The sequence below is a fragment of the Mustela erminea genome, chromosome 14 (genome assembly GCF_009829155.1).
Source record: "Mustela erminea isolate mMusErm1 chromosome 14, mMusErm1.Pri, whole genome shotgun sequence".
NCBI classification, from domain to species: Eukaryota; Metazoa; Chordata; class Mammalia; order Carnivora; family Mustelidae; genus Mustela; species Mustela erminea.
Window position 1 is genome coordinate 30,928,339 of NC_045627.1, and position 18,960 is coordinate 30,947,298.

General features: G+C 40.2%; 1 long non-coding RNA gene across 1 annotated transcript; it reads right to left on the minus strand.

The window, feature by feature from the left end:
• Positions 1-523: 523 nt before the first annotated feature.
• Positions 524-18,555, minus strand: LOC116573028. The gene is made up of 3 exons (XR_004278589.1): positions 18,256-18,555; positions 15,064-15,108; positions 524-613 (listed from the first exon to the last, which is right to left on the minus strand). It is a non-coding gene; the product is annotated as an uncharacterized LOC116573028 (long non-coding RNA).
• Positions 18,556-18,960: the final 405 nt, after the last annotated feature.

The window sequence follows — 18,960 nt, forward strand, 5'->3', positions numbered from 1 at the left end:
ATTTTGAGCAAGAATATTTATTAAACCAACAAACATTTTATTGAGTGACTATTATGTGCTAGGGCCTGGAGGTAACAACAGACTTGATAAAGTCCCTTCCCTCATGGAGGCTTTTTTGTTGTTGTTGTTGGTTTGTTTTCCTGTGGGAAGATACAGAATACAAACCAGTTAATAACCAAGACAATTATAGATGATCAGAATTCCCACAAAGGAAGGGTGGTATGATTGAGAGTAACTGGGGAAGTCTTTTAGGATAGGGAGGAAAGGGGTGAGACTCATGGGAGTTAGGAATATAGCCTCTGGAATAAGACAGATCTGAATTTGAACCTCAGTTGCTTCCACTTACCATCTGTGTGTTCTGAGAAGAGTGACATAACATCTCTGAGCCTCAGCTGTTTTTTTTTTGTTTTTTGTTTTTTGTTTTTGTTTTTGTTTTTATAATTTAAACTACTGGGTTATCTACCTACTATATAAGGTTGTACATATAAAATACATAATAGGTACTTACTATTGTGTATTCTCTCCATTGTCCCCTGGGTTATGACAAAGTGATTGTGAAAGTCTTTTCTAGAAAGTTCTAGGTTTCTATGTTTTTGTGGTCCCAAGTTTCTTTCTTTAAAAAAGAAAAGGAAAAAAGTAACCTCTCTGATTACCTTCTAGGCTCCAAAGGCTTTCAGTGAAATAGAAGATGGATAATTGTCATTTCTCCTTAACTTTGCAGTCTTCTGACCTGAGTGTCTTTAAATAGGAACCGGCCATTAATCTTGCAAAGTTCAAAATCCATTACCTGGGGATATGGTTAATGTCTCCCATCTTGAAGTGCAATTATCTTTTTAAGGACAGAGTTGGCTAAAGACAGCCATGGCTGATTTAAACAAATTCCAAATCAACCATTAAATCAACAGTTGCTCTTAATTTAATTCATTGCATTCGGTTCCAGGTGTGGGTGTGCCAAATCAAAGGATTTGGGGGATGAACAGAATCAGGTTTCTATTTCTCTGTGTATTGATATGTAAACATATCAGAGTGGATGGTTTCTTACACCACACTCTTCAGGGACCCTGAAGCACATACCACCTCCACTGGTGACAGTGCTGAGATGCCAAGTGCCAGTGATCCACAAGGCAGGAAGGAGCACATTGTAGAACTCTAGAGCAAGAGACACATACCATGTGTTCTATTCCTGGCCACTTACTTAATCTGTGAATCTGTTCTTCCCTGATCCCTCCTTGCAAATATTTTAGGCATTCTGTCCGTATGTTAGCTATGAAATAAATTCCGCAGAGGCTGAAATCTCTGCCTTATTATAAAGCCTCTTTGGTTTCAAAACATTGTCCCCAGAAGGCTTTTGCTTAAATGTTTATGGAGGAAAGAGCTTGTAAAAAAACTAATTTCGTTCATCAATATACTGCAATTGGAAGTTAAGGGTGTCAACCATCCACTTTTGCTATGTATTTGAGTTATTGTCAATCAAGAACAATCTGGGCCATATGGATTTGAAATGCTGCTTTGTTAATTGCCCAATAATTGCTGCCTTCCCCTGTATTGTTTGGATGTGTTTGGCTTAACTGTGTTGAAGGACAAGACTTGGACCAGGAGATAAATGGGCCCTCCTAGTCTCACCCTACCCACCGCCCCCTGCACCCCCATGAAATTTTGGGCAGCTGGATGCAGATTAGGGCTGATGTGATTTACCTGCTTACTCAGTCACTGGCATGGAAGCTAGGAAATGGTGGGAACGATTCCTGGTGAGCCAACTGCATTGTGACCAAAAGGGAAGAAGGGAGTGTAGATGAGGGTGGGGAAAAGAGGGAGAGAGATTGAGAGAGAGAGAGAGAGAGAGAGGAGAAGAGAGAGGAGGGAGAGAGAGAGAAATTCCCTGCTGTGGCTTCTGAGTCTCCCACTTGTTTGAGGAATTTCTGGGGGGAGAAGGTCTCTTGTCCATGCCTGTGAGAAGAGCTGCTCTTGGCAAACTGTCCATTTCTTTTCCCATTTTTCAGTTTCATTTTCTTCATTAGTCCAAGTTCCTAAGTGTCCCACACTCTGGCATCCTATTTGCCTTGTTCTGTCAGGTTGTCTCATTCTCCAGGACATTTCTGACCTTGTCACTCTCTTCTTATCGCTCTCGACCCGCAAGGACGACAAGAAGCCCCAGTTCAGATGTATCTTCTCTCTCTACTTCCGCAAGTCTACCCACTTATATACGTATACATGACCAATCAGCGAGCAGGGTACAGGAGGGAGCGAATCAGGCTGTGCACCTAAACAAACAACTTCGCTAGCAACCAATGCTGCTTACTTCCTCTTTGGGCATTCTGCTTAGTCTCACGAGGCAATCCTAACCTGGCAACTAGCCAAGCACCATCTTTTAATGGCGGAGGTCGCCCTGGCCAGGGGCCTGCCTCCGACATCTCCCCCTTTTTTCTTTTATGGCAGGGATCGTGCCTGTCTTAGGTTGTCAGTGGCGGGGAATATCCTTACCCGTCATCAGACGGCAGATATCAATGATCTGCGTCCTGTCTTAGGTTGGTATATTTCCCCCACCAATCTTACCCATCATTGACTACCGATCCAGCATACTTAGCCACACTTGGGGCGATGTTCCAGCCTTGATGGCTCACAAGGCCTGCACCATGGCTTGCTGTTGCCTATGTTGCTGTCGCCTCCAAATTTGCAGTTTCCTTACTAGTAGAATCAAGCCCACTACGAGGATTGTCATCAGACCAATTATGCTAGCTCATTGTTTCGTAAAGGTTAACACATCTTGCAATGTTTTGATTATCTCTGAGAGGGTTGCAAGCTCAACTCTGGTGTTATTTATCCTTGTTATGCCTAGTAGCAGGTGCTGAGTGTAGTTCTGGAATTCTGCGGACTAATTCCCCCACAAGTATTGGGAGAGCTGTCGGGAGACATTCTGTAAGTCACTCATATTAGTATAGGCTATGGGAGTTACACAAATTGCTGGGAAGGGTTCTATACATCCCAGTCCCAATAGGGCCCCCAATATGTCCACTTGTTCTTGAACCAAATCCACTCTCTGGTTGACTATCAGGATTCCTGCTTGCAAATGTGCATTGATCTGAGTCTGTGTTTGAAGGGCAGCCGCCGTTCCTTCTGCAAGGGTGTTCACAGCTTCCGCAGTGGGTATAGTTGCAGCAAGCGAGACTGCTGCTGCCATGGCAGCTGCTGTAGATAGAGCCAATGCTGTCACAACAGCGGCTGTGATACCAAAATCTCTCTTCTTTCTGGATAGCACCACCGGTAACTTGTCCTCTGGAATGGAAACTGGGATAGGAACATGGGTAGGGATATGCATAATCACAGCCAGCTTGAAGACCGTGACATTCCAGCACTGGGAAAGATAGCAATTCTTAGTGCAATTCAACGTATCATTCAGCTCGCTAGCATTTGTTACAAGGAAAAGGAACGGTGGCGAGACGCATATGGGAGTGCGCTGATAAGTAATATTATTGGGACAAGACACATTAACTGTTGTCTCAAAGATACTAGAGTCATTTTGTTTATAAGAACAGTTGAGGAATTTGCCACCATTTAACATGGACACTGCTGAGATATCAGTACATGCTCCTAGCAAGTTACAGACCTGCCATGCATCAAAGGGAGAGGAGGGATTGCCTTGCTTAGGATTTTGAAAGGAATAATTGTACCCTGTAAAGGTATTATTTTTATAAGTAGGAAAGCGTGGAGTGAATGTAAATCTATGCATTTCATTGATGTAAACTGAGCGCAGGGTACTCTGACATCCAGACCACTCCGGTGGCCATACCCTGTTATTGGTGCACCTGGGCAACTTAAAAGGTTGGTATGGCCCCGAGGCATTAATAGGTTTCACAGGGGCCAAACCCTGGATCACAGGTGGTCCCATTGAGGTATGTTTAGCAAGCCTTCATCTAGGAACCATGGAGCCGCCTTTTCCACTGTATTCAAAAAGGCCCGAGCAGTTTTTGCTTTTAGTGGAGTTCCATTGGCTTTCAGCAGGTCTTCTAAAGACCCTTCCAACCACACTTTAGATACTTCAGATCCCATTATGAACACACAGACAACAGACGCAGACGTTAAAGACACTAACTAACACATTAACTTTTTACACGCATATACTTCAGTCGACCTTTACTCCCCGTTTTACTGCGGAATTCCCACTTTTGAATGTGGCTAATGTCCCTTCTTTCCTGCGGATTACCTTGCAAGATTCCTTTATTTAGTTCCCGGGTTTCGGCGCCATTTATCACCCTCGACCCGCAAGGACGACAAGAAGCCCCAGTTCAGATGTATCTTCTCTCTCTCTCTATTTCCATAAGTCTACACACTTATATACATATACATGACCAATCAGCGAGCAGGGTACAGGAGGGAGCGAATCAGGCTGTGCACCTAAACGAACAACTTCGCTAGCAACCAATGCTGCTTACTTCCTCTTTGGGCGTTCTGCTTAGTCTCACGAGGCAATCCTAACCTGGCAACTAGCCAAGCACCATCTTTTAATGGCGGAGGTCGCCCTGGCCAGGGGCCTGCCTCCGACACTTCTGATGCACTGGTCCCATCATCTGTGTCCTCAGTCTTCCATCTAGTCTCCAGAACTAGTTTCTTCTCTGATGTTCATGTTTGGCTATGTGATAGCATTTTTTTATGGTAATATTTGATGCTTTCATACAAAGTTAGGATTTATATGAAAATTTTAGTTTTCAGAGTAGGCAAGTGGGAAACATGTTTTACTCACAGAAAATTTACCTGCCCCTCAAATCACGCAGAGCCAGCAAGAGCCTGCTCTTGCCTGTACACAAAATCACTGTTGGCCGTGGTCCTCTCCCATAGCTAGATTTTATCCTTTTCTGGATTTCTGACAAACCGAGTCAAGTTGATTCAAAAGCCCTTTGAGGAACAAGAAGCAAGTCTCTTCTCTTCAATACGACAGGCTCTGATTTAGTGTGAGAAGGATCGAAGGGACTGAGGTTGTTAGTGTACCAAAGATAAAGTATCTGGCAGACATGCTATCTGCTTATATTTGAAATGCTGTTATTCCGAGCGGGTTTGTTCTTTCTTCATCTAAAGGGTATGAGTTAAAGACGACTGGATTTAGGAACTTTTCATGGACTGACTTGCAGACCTGGAAAGCTCTTCCTCCAGGGAATAGACTGCCTTAGCCTCCTGACTTTGAAGATGCTTAAGCAGACGCTAAATGACTCCACGCCTCAGTGCTGCAGGATGCCTCCTGTGTGTGGAATCAGGTTAGACTAATGACTTCTGGGGTCCCTCCCCATGCTGAGATCTAATGGTCTTTCAGTGCCTTCTCTCCTAGTTGTATCTACTGCTCAAGGTCTGGGGGAGCATTTGAAGAAAAGGACGAAATGCATCAGACTTCCACAGTTGCCAGATGGTTTATTAAAGGCAAAGCAACTTGGAGAAGTCTTGGCTACATGATGCTAGAAGAAACTTTTAAGGAACTGGTGATCTGAGGGCTGTTGTCTTCATATGAAAATGATGCTTTAAGATCACAGAATTTTGAGAAAATTCATGTCAGCTTGCATCACAGTCTGGCTGGTTTTGATGGTTACAGTCTCTAGTTCTTCCTACCTGAGTCCGTTTTTTAGATAAGCTCTTAATAGTGGAAGTTTGTATATGGGATGTGTTTAGAAGTCATAATTATATAGCTTGATAAAGTATCACAAAGTGAACACGGTTTTAATTATAGACATTACTTATATTTATAAGTATACTTATATTTATAATTACTTATAATTACCATGTGGATCAAGAAATATATTACCCAGGAATAGAACTGCACCCCAAAAGCTCCCACCATTCCCAGCTGTGTCTTTCTCAGTCTTTAGCCCATCATCTTTTCCCCAGAGGTAACCATATCCTGATTTCTAACATTATAGGTAGTTCTTGCCTGTTTTGAGTTATATATTTACACCACCAGCATATAAACATCCTAATGGCTCCACATTGTTTACATTTTTTATGGCACTTGCTATTACTGTGTCTCTTTACCTTAGCCACTTTGGTGTACTGATGTCATGCCAGTTGTAAAATTTGCATTTCCCCGATAACTCATAAAGTTGAACACCTTTGCTAATATTTGTTGGCAATTCACATATCCTTATTTAAAAAGTACCTGTTCATATTTTTTTCTCAATTTTCAACTGGCTTGTCTGCATTTATTTTTTCTTTGACGTGTAGACATTCTTTATGTTTCTGTCTATGGTATGAGATAGGGGTCAGGTCCCCCACCAACACACCCTACAAAAATATCCAAACAACTCAGCACCATTATTGAAAGTAAAAAATATTCCCTGCTGCTGTGTACTGTCACCCTTGACACAAGTCAGTACTCCACAAAACCGTGGGCCTATTTCTGGACTTTCTCTTCTGCTTCAGTGGGCTCTTGTTGATTGTGTCTTAATAAAGCTTTGTAACTCTTGATATAACTCCAGTTCGATTTTTTTCAAGATTGTCTTGGTTATTCTTGGCCTTTTGCATTTCCACATAAAATTTTGAGTCAGTTGTCAATTTTTATAATTAAAAAAAAAATGTCAGTGGGGATTTGGAGACAACTGACATCTTTACACGTGTAACTCTTCTGATCTATATTGTTTAAGTTTCTATATAGAGGTCTTATATATTCTCCACTGGATTCATTCCCAGGCTCTTAAGTTTGTTATTTTAAAAATTATTTTATTTTATATTTTTTGTATTTCTTGGGCTGATTTATTTTACTTAACATAATACACTCTAGCTCCATTCATGGGATCTTAAATTTTTTAAATGCAGAAAACATTAAAATATTATTTTCCATTTGCTGGTACATAGAATTAATATTGCAATTAATTTTTATATTAGCCTTTTATCTAGGTAACTTGGTAAGTACACTTATTAATTATAGTAAATCTTCTGTAGATTCTTTTGCATTTTCTATCTACACATAATAATATCTGCAAATAGTGACAGCATTTTTTCCTCTTTTTTAAAGTCTTTTTACCATGCATTTCTTTTTTCTGTTGTTATTGAGGTATAATTAACATACAGTGTTATATTAGTATTAGGTATACAGATAATGATTCAACATTTCTATACATTTCTCAGTGCTCATCATGGTAAATGTACTTTTTTTTTTTCTTAAGGATTTTATTTATTCACCTGACAAACAGAGATCACAAGTAGGCAGAGAGGCAGGCAAAGAGAGAGAGAGGGGGAAACAGGCTCCCTGCTGAGCAGAGAGCCTGATGTGGGGCTCAATCCCAGGACCCTGAGACCATGATCTGAGCCGAAGGCAGAGGCTTAACCCACTGCACCACCCAGGCGCCCTGGTAAATGTACTCTTAATCCTCTGTTTCATGATCTCATCAACCTCCCTCTCGCAGTCACCAATTTGTTCTTTGTATTTAAGAGTCTGTTTTTTGGCTATTTTTTTCTTTGTTTCTTAAATTCTATATATGAGTAAAGTTATATGGTATCTGTCTTTCTCTGAATGATTTATTTCACTTAGCATTACACCCTTTAGTTTCATCCATGTTGTTACAAATGGCAAGTTTTTTTTTTTTCCCCAAATTTTTATTTAAATTCCAGCTAGTTAACATACAGTACAATGTTGGTTTCAGGAGTAGAATTCAGGGATTCATCACTTATATACAACACCCGGTACTCATAATCACAAGTGCCCCCCTTGATACCCATCACCCATCTAGCCCACCCTCCACCCACCTCCCTCCATCACCCCTCAGTTTGTTCTCTATCTTTAAGAGTCTCTTAATATTTGTTTCCCTCTCTCTTTTTCTTCCCTCTCCAAATGTTCATCTATTTTGTTTCTTTTTTTTTTCCCCCATAAGAAGCACCTGAACAGTTTCTTAGGGTGAGAGATTTTTTAAAAAATTAATTAAAATTTCGGGGTGCTTGGGTGGCTCAGTGGGTTAAAGCCTCTGCCTTCAGCTCAGGTTTTGGTTCCCGGGTCCTGGGATCAAGCCCCGCATAGGACTCTCTGCTCAGCAGGGAGCCTGCTTCCCCTTCCCTCTCTCTGCCAGCCTCTCTGCCTACTTGTGAACTCTGTCTGTCAAATAAATACATAAAATCTTAAAAAAAAATTAAAATTTAATTTAAAATTTTTTAGTTTAATTTAAATTCAGTTAATTAACATATAATATATTATTAGTTTCAGAGGTAGAGTTCAGTGATTCAGCAGTTGTATGTAATGCCCAGTGCTTATTAAATCACGTGACCTCCTCAATGTCCATCACCCAGCTACCCCATGCCCTCACCCTCCTCCTCTCCATCATCCCTCAGTTTGTTTCTTATGTTTAAGAGTCTTTTATGGTTTGTCTCCCTCTCTGATATCATCTTGTTTTATTTTTCCCTCCCTTCCCCTATGCTCACCTGTTTTTTTTTTTTTAATTTTTTATTTTTTATAAACATATAATATATTTTTATCCCCAGGGGTACAGGTCTGTGAATCGCCAGGTTTACACACTTCACAGCACTCACCAAAGCACATACCCTCCCCAATGTCCATAACCCCACCCCCCTTCTCCCAACCCCCCTCCCCCAGCAACCCTCAGTTTGTTTTGTGAGATTAAGAGTCACTTATGGTTTGTCTCCCTGCTCACCTGTTTTTTTTTCTTAAATTCCACATGTGAGTGAAATCATATGGTATTTGTCTTATTTTGCTTAGCATAATGCTCTCTAGTTGCATCCATGTCATTGCAAATGGCAAGATTTCATTCTTTTTGATATCTGAGTAATATTCATATATATATGTATACCATATCTTTTTGATCCCTTCATTAGCCAGTGGACACTTGGCCTCTTTCCATGGTTTGGCTATTGTTGATAATGCTGCTATGAACATGAGGTGTGTGTACCCCTTTGCATCCACATTTTTGTATTCATATTTTAAATACCTAATAGCACAATTGCTGGCTCATAGGGTAGTTCTATTTTTAACTTTTTGAGGAACCTCCATACTGTTTCCCAGAGTGGTTGCACCAGTTTGCATTCCCACCAACAGGCAAGAGGGTTCCTTTTTCTTCGCATCCTCGCCAACATCTGTTTTTTTCCTGTGTCGTTACTTTTAGCCATTCTGACAATTGTGAAGCGATGTCTTGTCATGGTTTTGATTTGTATTTCCCTGATGATGAATGATATTGAGCATCTTTTCATGTGTCTGTTAGCCATTTGGATATCTTCTTTGGAAAAGTGTCTATTCATGTCTTCGGCCCATTTCTTGCCTAATTTTTTGTGTTTTTTTTTGGATGTTGTTCTTTATAGATTTTGGATACTAACCCTTGATCAGATACATCATTTGCAAATATTTTCTCCCATTCTATTGGCTACCTTTTAGCTTTGCTGATTGTTTCCTTTCCTGTTCAGAAGATTTTATCTTGATGAAGTCCCTGCAGTTCATTTTTGCTTTTATTTCCCTTGCCTCTGGAGATGAGTCTAGTAAGAAGCTGCTATTGCCAGGGTCAAAGAGGTTGCTGCCTGTGTTCTCCTCTAGGATTTTGATATATTTCTATCTCACCTGTAGGTCTTTTATCCATTTTGAATTTATTTTTGTGTATGGTGTAAGAAAGTGGTGCCGTTTCATTCTTGTGCATGTGGCTGTCCAGTTTTCCCCACACCATTTTTTGAAGAGAAGGTTTTTTTTTTTTCCCCCCTATTGGATATTCTTTCTTCTTCATTGAAGATTAGTTGCCCATATAGTTGTGGGTCCATTTCTGGGTTTTCTGTTCTCTTCTATTGATCTATGCCTCTGTTTTTGTGTCAGTAGTATATTGTCTTGATGACTACAGCTTTGTATAGCTTAAAGTCCGGAATTATGATGCCTCCAGTTTTGTTTTTCTTTTTCAGGATTGCTTTGGTTATTTGTGGTCTTTTGTGGTTCCATATACATTTTCGGCTTGTTTGTTCTAGCTCTGTGAAAAATGCTGGTGGTATTTTGATAGTGACTGCATTAAATGTATAGATTACTTTGGGTAGTATAGATTTCATCAAGGAAATGCAAATTAAAGCCACAATGAGATATCACTTCTTATATCCTTCCTTCCTTCTTTCCTTCCTTACTTCCTTCCTCTGGATATAATCTCTAAATATAAGTAACAGTAGAAGTTTTTCTTATTGCTAATCTTAGAGGGAAGCCTTCAACATTTCACCATTAAGTGTGAATATGTGCAGTAGGTTTTTGATTCCTTTCTTTCTTTCTTTTTTTGATAGATACCTGTATCAGTTTAAGGAAGTTCTATCTGTAGTTTGCTGAACCAAGGTCTTCTGACCCTAGCCTCTAAAATCTTAGTTTTGACTTTTATACAACTTTCATTTACCTGTTGTAAATGTATTTGGCATTTGACAAGTTTCAGTGTTTGCATTTTGAGAGAGAGTGGGGGAGCACCAACACTTGTAGCTGTGGGTGTTACCTGTATAGGAGCCTGTCCAGTGTGTCTGATGGAGTTTATTCAATCCCTCTCTTTTATCTATTCGTGTTTCAAAAGCAAGTTGCAACTTCCCAAAGCTTCTTTGTAAATTTGTTATTCATATTAATATCAAATTAATTTCTTTATCATCAATTCATTGCTAGAGATGTTTGAGTGCAGTGAAATGGAAAAGATTCTCCTGGGCCAACGGTTAGGACAGAGTTGATGTAGGCAATGGTCCTAACTCTTATCTAATACTACCTCAAAGCTGAGATGTTGTCTCTCTTAAGCCTGCTAATTCTTTTTGCTTTTGATTTTTTAAATAACAACCTTATAACAACATTAAATTCAAATTTAAAAAGAGAAAGAAAAAAATCCATTTCTCCATGAAAGAGTTGCTTCTCTTAATTTTTGTATATTTCTCACTACTCTTTTATTACATACTTGTTAAGTTGATGTACTTTAGAAATGATAACTGTTTTTGGACAAACTGAAAGTTACAGAAATGTAATGAATGCGGGGTTTTTTAAAATAATATTTTATTTATTTATTTGTTAGAGAGAGAGAGAGCAAGAAAGGGGACACAAGCAAGGGCAGTGGGAGAGGGAGAAGCAGGCTTCCTGCTGAAGTAGGGAGCCTGATGCAGGGCTTGACTTGAGCCAAAGGTAGCTGTTTAACAACTGAGCCATGCAGGTGCCCATGAATGTGGAATTTGTTAGAAAATTTAAACTCTGGTTTTCCTCTTGGAAAAATCAGAGTGGTAATAGATGTTAGACTATTCATAGGCTTCTTTCTATTTTGATGAAGTGGTTGTGGTGTAAATTATTTTATCTTGATTTTACTCTGGGGCTTTTAGAATTAGATTTTGCTGTAGTCAGCTTTGATTTAACGCTTGTATGCATTACAGGTATTAGAAAAAAAAAATCCCATTCGCCCAAAAGTCTTTGGAGTACCAGCAAACTAATTAAAGCTACCCAGCTCAGTAAATCCATTTTCGATTATCAGTAACACAGTGAATTCTTTTTGTGAGCTCAAAGTTTGCTCAGTACTTGAGGAAAAAACACAATCTATCATATACAGTGTTTGTTGTTCACTTAGTGTAGCTGTAGATTAGAAGTTTTTCGCTTCCAATGATTAAATCTAAGTCATTTGAAAAAAAAAAAAGAGAAGTATTTCAGTATCTTTTTATTGCAAAGACCATGCATTAACTCAGATAGCTTGAGTGAGGTACACAAAGGTCCAAGGATATAGGTTTGAATGGTAGGTAGACAACTAATTGGCTTTGTCTGTTTCCTGACCTTATGATCACTTCTTACTGAATGAATCTGTTAGTAGTTACTAAATGCCTAGCACTGTCACACAGAAATGTTTTATGTGATTTTATGATGTAATTCTATGTTCTTTAGTTATTAATCAAGCAAAAGTGTGGTTGGGCCATTGCAAATGCATCTGTTAAGTATAGGGAAAACATCTGAATTCTCAGTACACTGGATGTTGATTTAGTGGTGACACATTGTATTTAAAGGCATCAGGAGGCACCTGGTCCCGTCCCTGCTTTGTCACCAATTAAAAGTAGGGCAAACACTTTCTGATCCTGGGTTTCCTAATTGGTACAATGAAGTTAATAATACTTGCCCAATTTATCTTCCAGCTTGAGATGAAGATAAGAATAGAAATTATAAGTGTATGTACTCTTAGGATTCTAGTGATAGACATGGTTTGATCATCAGTCCTTCCTGTTGTTTGACATACATTTGGTGATTTCTCTTAGGCTTAAGGTAGTATTCAGTGATACTTATAAACTAACAAATAGGTCAGAAACTAAGGACTGGCTTAGGAGGCAGTGTGGGATGACAAGAAACTCAGAAACCTCTGGAACTGATGCCTATGTGGGTTTTAGAAGTAGGATTGTAGGGAAAGTCAATAGCTACCTTGACATTGTACCAGTAGCTCCCCTGTGTTAACCTGGAGTTGAAATCAACTAAGAATCACCAGACTTTTTCTTAGCCAATGATATAAACCCCCTCAACTGTGCATTTGTCATCAGAACACTTTTCAGGATCAAACAAACAAACAAACAAACAAACAAAAAAACCCCAGATATTTGAAACTCTTCCCCTTTTCCAGTTTTTCCTAACTTTTGAATGCTTTACAGAACTAATGGCGATTAAGCAGAGAGCCCCTGGAGACAGAAGAAAAAAGAACTGAAAGAGTCCTTCAGAAAGGATTTAGTTACCACTAAGATGGCCAATTTTTCATTTGTTTATTAATTTGTTGCTGTTGACTCAAGTTTTTTGTTAATTCATTCAAACTCAATTGAGAACCTATTATGGACTCAGTTACGTGTTGGGTTCTCTGCAAACACGAGTCTCTGTCTTGCATCAAATGAGGGAAGTCAGTTTGGAGATAAATGTTGCTTTAGTCTTGAGTCCACGGCAACTCTGACTCCTTTTATTTGTCTGTGTAGTTGGGGTTGATGCCGTTAACTCCTCAACTTTAGTTTCCATAATTTCTGGTGACGAGATCCCACATCTGGTTTAGGAAGCTGCCCTTACACGACCTTCATCTGTGTAGTTTGGGTAGGATTGACCTCTGTGGCGCTGGCATCAGACTGATTTAAGACGGCCATTTGCCCCAATTCTCCACCATGGGGTGGGAACGTAACTCAAGCAGTATCAATGAGACACTGGAAAAACATATGTAGACATTTTCTGAGAGAGAGGAACTTTCTTTGTCCTCTGGGTGGCGTGAGAAGAGATTATGAGGTCTTGAACAGTTTTTGCCTTTTTATTGACAAGATGGCTATACCTGGAGCTGCTGGGGTACTGGCACGGTGGTCTGGTAAAGCCAGCACCACAGAAAGCATATCAGAGAGAGAATGAAATCAGGTATTGGTGATAATGTCTTGGCTGCCAGGTCAATCCTTACAGGAGTGACTTATCTCTAGATATTTCAGTTATATAAGCTCCTAAATTCTCATTAGTTTTTAGAGTAGTTTTATTGATTTATAATTTATATATCATAAAAATCACCCTTAATGTTTTTTAAAATAGTTTAAATAGTTAAATAGTTATAAAACAGTGTATGATTTAATGGTTTTTAGTATTTTCACAGTCATGGAATGTTCACCACAATCGAGTGTAGGACCTTCTCATCCCTCCAAAAGGTAACTACATGCTTATAATAACCACAGTTGCTCTCCTTTCTCCCTCAACTCCCCTTCTGCAACCCCCAACCCTACTTCCCAGCCCTTGGCCACCACTACCATGAATCTACTTCCTGTCTCTATAGAGTGACCTCTTCCAGCCTTTCCATATAAATATGAATCTGTGGTCTTTCAGGATTGGCTTCTTTTATGTAGCATAATCTTTTCAAGGATCTTCTGTGTTGTAGCATATGGTCACTTTTCCACATCCTTGTTGTTGTCCTACTTTTTGAGTATAGCCATCTTAGTGGGTGCGAAGTGGTTTCCCACTGGTTTTGATTCACATTTCCTTATTGACTAATGATGGTGAGCATTTTTTAGGTGCGTGCTGGCTACTTGTATACCTTCTTTGAGTTCATTTACTCTGTAGGTCAGTTGGAGTGAGAGATTTCTCCACTTGTAGCAAAGTGACGCTATGTATCTGGTTTAAGGAGATATGTGTCTCCTCTGGGGAAGAGTTTCAGTGCTCTCTGTCTCTCTCAGCTGTCCTTTAATCAACTTTAAATATAACATTCAGAGATGCGTACAAGCTGGATGTAGCATACTCAGTATATTTTCATGGGAACAAGCCTACATAAGCATCTCCCAAATCAAGAAACAACATTGCTCGCACCTTGGAAAGTGGCCTCCCTCTCTTGGTTACTGCCCCTCTAAATTTAAATATCATAACTATGTTTTGCCTATTTTTAAACTTTATATAAATGGAGTCATACGGTACATATTCTTTTGTGTCTGGGTTCTTTCATTCAACATCACTTGTGTGAAATTCACCCAGGTTGTTGTTTAGCAGTAGTTTGTGTGTTTATATTGCAGTGAATGCATATGCTGTATTTTATTCACCCATTCATCCTATTGTTTATGGATATTTGAGTTGTTCCTGTTTTTTGGATATTAGAAATAATGCTACCACGAACAAGTGTTTTGGAGTACTTTCAATATCATGAAGATTTTCAGTGATATTCACTAGAAGCTTTTGCTTAATCTTTCATATTTAGATCTACAGTTCTCCTGCAGTTTTGTATATCCTTAGCAATTGTATTCCTGTGTATTTGATATTTATTTGTGCTACTGTAAGTCCTTCAGAAAGGATTTACTTTTGCTACTAGCAGGTGATTAGGATGGGGAAGCTTACCTTACTCTAGTCTGGGACTGATTGAAATCTGAGCTGTGTTTCATTCTTTTTGACACCTGGGTGTCTCCAGGTACCCTTTTGCAATGGACAAAATGTTTGTGTCCTGTGGAATTCATGTGTTAAAACCCTGATCCCAGTGTCATGGTGTTTGAGGTGTGCCTTTGGGAGGTAATTAGGAGATGAGGATAGGACTCTCACACGTGGACTTGGTGCCCTCCTAAAAGAGGCCAGAGAGTTAGCTAACTCTCTTGCTGCCATATACAGCAAGAAGACAGCTGTCTGTAAATGAGGAAGAAGGCACTCACCAAGAATGTGACCATGCTGGCATCCCGATCTCAGGCTCCCAGCTTCTAGAACAAAGATAAATAAGTGTCTGTTGTGTAAAGCACCCAGCCTATGGTAATTTGCAATAACAGCCTAAACTAAGATAACATATTCCGGGATATTGTCTTCCAGAAGTCCCAAATGAAAGCCTGAGTGTTTAATCAGGGACCCTCCTCTTTGGTAACTCCTAAAATATTTTCAGTTTGTCTCCCTGCAGCTCCTAAGGCTGCTGAAAGCTCAGCTCTCAGCTTTTCTGCCTCTTAGCCATTTTCTGCTTAGCTTTCAACAAGCCCTTTATGAATTAGCAAACACATCAAGGGGAAAAGTGGGGCCTAACATCAAATTCAGTCTTAGCACTTGTCTTTCTTTCTCTCTTTTTTTTTTATCTTAGACCCTCAAGTCTTGGTTGCTTGGTCTTGCTTGAGTCCTTTAAGCAAATATGTTTTTTTTTCCCCCCCAAGCAAATGTTTTAAAAAATACTTTACACAGCTTTTCTAATTTTTATCAGTAGGGAGGTTAGTTTGATACTAGCTTCTCTGCCGTATTTGGACATAGAAGTAGTGGAGAGCTATTAAATGTTTACAATCTGGCTCTTGGGGCTGGGGGTGGGTGAGGAGAGTTTAGTTTGTAGTGTTTGCTGATTTCCATAATGCAGATCCTCTCATGGCCAATTTTGGGTGACCAAACTAACATAATTGAACACAGAATTGAGCAGAGAAGCATACTGTGGGCTCTCATGAGCTATTACAGACAGGCTGTAGCACACTACTGTGTGTAAATGGGGTGTAATCCCATTCCATTGACTATTCTCCCCAATATGCGTGAAAAGCGCTGTTTATTCCACACCATTAATATTTCCATATCTAGGTATTGAGGGCCCCACTCTCTACCTGAGTGATTGTGTATGGGGGCAGTTTATTAGTAGATAGGATCATTGGAAAGGTAGAGTTCTGTGTCTGAAATTTACATTGAAAAGAAGCAAAAAGTATGACTTCAGAAGGGGAGGTAGTCAGAAACACGAAGAAACTACATTAGATATATTGAAAAACCTTAATGATAATTATAATAAATATTAAAGAAAGAAGTGTTATAATTTTCATCAGTGAAACAGGTAAAAAAAATTAAAACACATATTTAGATTACAAAATTCCACAAATAAGACCACACATAGCCCCAGACTCTCATATCTTGTGGGAAAGGAAGCAATTATAATCATTCTGGAAAGAAATATGTATCCCAGGACTGTTTTTACCCTGTGACCAAGTAATTCTGCTTTCATAAATAAACCTTAAGGAAGTAACCAAACATGGTGAAAAAAAGAAATCCACTTAAAAATGAAGAGGAATGGTAGATTATGTTTGTAGTAAATGAAAATGATGTTTTTCAAGAACTTTTAAAGATGTTAAACAGGATGTAAAATTAAAATAAAAACAGGATATGACGCTTCACATTTTACTGAATTTTGTGAAAATGGAAATTCATATGTATAGAGAAAGGAAAGGAAATAGATTTAAAAAATCATGGGATTATCTCTTACAGTGGAATTGTGGGCAATTTTTGTTTTCTTGTTTTCTTCATGTTACTTTTCAGATTTTCTAGTTCTCTAAATAAATTTGTGTTACTCTTACATTCTGAAAAAAGCCAAGAAGCATGGCAGTGGGGGGAAAAGATTTTTGTAACCCATCCCTAGGTGTGCAAAGACCATTTTCTGTTTGAGATTAATAACCAGTCTAATTAGGAGAGTCTCAGTTGAATCATATGCTAAGCTGTTTGCAAATGTGCTGGTTATATTTTCCTATCTCTAGGTCAGAATTTTTTTCTGGTGCTATACTGTAATTTAACAAATAAATGTCAGATACTGAACAGAGAGAGAGGGAAAAAGGCAGTTCTTGGGGGACAAGTACAAGAGGCATTTAAGAAATAAGTTATTTTAAAATCAGATCACTTTGATGGACTTTGAACTTCCTCTAGATTGTATGGAACTGTGACACGGGGTTCTGAAGAAAACACCTGCTGGCCCAGTGCTGAGCTCACAGGCCATGAACAATGAAGACCTTTGAAAAGACAGAAAATCAGAGTGTGTTCTATAGGGAGCCAGTCTTTCTTTCCCCAGGGGTTGTGCAGACTTGCTAGAACTTTCATGCTTTCTTTCCCCTACTTTCCAGTTATTTTTCCTTCCAAGTGGTGCTAGGCTAGAATTTATTTGAATTTCTGAAGACTTCTTGAACTGATTGGCGAGATTTCTCTGTTTGCTAAAGTTACTATCATTTTACCATCCGAGTTCTAAAGAATTAAAGAGCATATACGAGAAGATAAAAATAAGTGAAACGTACTGTTTTTCCCCCCTCGTACCAAGAAAAGGGTTTTAGAGATTTAAAAGTAATTTTTTTGGTTATGAATATATATGTATATACATACATATAAGTGTATTTGTGTGTGTGTGTATACATATGTGTATCAACTTACTGTAGTTTTTAAAAACAGTTTCAAGATCTACTTTCTCATGAAAACAATGTTATGTTTGGGTTTCCACAGAAGTCTAATATTTAGCTCTTAAGATCTAAGTGAAAATGTTGCATATTTGTGTTTCAAAATAATATAATCTCACATTTTTAAACACCTTACTGTTTAAAAAGTGCTTTTATTGTAAAATGCAACAAACACACAAAGAGAATGGATTGCATATATGCACAGTTTAAAGGATAATAGAAAAATGGGCAAGTGAGTTGTTACCATGTGGCCTAAAGGTAGAGGCCTGCTTAACCTCGTTTACATTACCACCTAGTACACATTTACACACCCACTCTCATGCCACCATTAAAAAAACACCAAAAACCAGAAAACAAAAAAAGCTCTCAGCAAAGTAGAAATTGGTGGGAAATTCCTTAGTGTGAGGTAGGGCTTCTACCAAAAAACCCCTCTTCCAAACAGAGTGTTGAATGAATAGGAAAAAACTATCCATTGTTTCCACTGGTATTCAACATTTTACTGGAGGCCTTAGCAAATGTAGAAGGTAGGAAGGAGAAATAAAAGGCACACTGATCAAAAAAGAAGAAGTGACATTTATATATTGAAAACTTGATTGTGTATGTAGAAAATCCTAAGGAATTTACAAGGAAACACAGAAGTAAGAAGAGAATTTGGCAAGGCCCCAGTAGGCAAGGTCAACATACGGAAGCCACAGCGTTTCTCTGTGTGCCCCAGTACGACCAGCCCTGCGGGTGCAGCCCGGGCACCTCGCCCGACTAGGGACGCCCCTGGACGCGCTCGTGGCGCCCGGAGAGGTTCATGGAACCGGAGGTGTCGGAGCCCCGACTCAAACACGGGCCGGCGCGGGGGGAAGCTGGTGTCCTCTGCGGTGGCGACTCCACAGGAATTATCTAGGGGCACCGACGCGGGGGCAGCTCGGTCCGGTCCTCACTCCAGCACCCGCCCCGCCGCAGCCACCCCAGCTCCCGCCGCGCCTCTCCCCGCAGGCGCCGGCCCCCCTGGAGCGGCGCCCCCGCCCCCGCCCCCGCCCCCGCCCTTGGCTCCCAACGGGCGGGCACCGCAGGGACCGCGAGGAACCCGCGGGAGGACGCGCTGACTCGGACCACCCGCTCGCATGCTCGATCCGGGAGGGGCCGGCTCGGAGGGTTCTGGGACAGGTCGCGGAGCTGGGGCCGGGCGGGGTGGGGGTGGGGGGTGAGGGGTGAGGGGTTCGGAGCAGCAAGCGCACCCAGCGCGGGCGGGGCAGCCGCTGGCCGGCCGTTGGGATCGCCCTTTGCCCTCTCGCGCATTTCGCCGCTCGTTGCAACGAAGCACGCGCTGGCCCGCTGGCCCGGCGACTCCGCGAGCCTAGAGCCCGTCGCGGCGGCTTCACCAACGAGCTTCGTCCC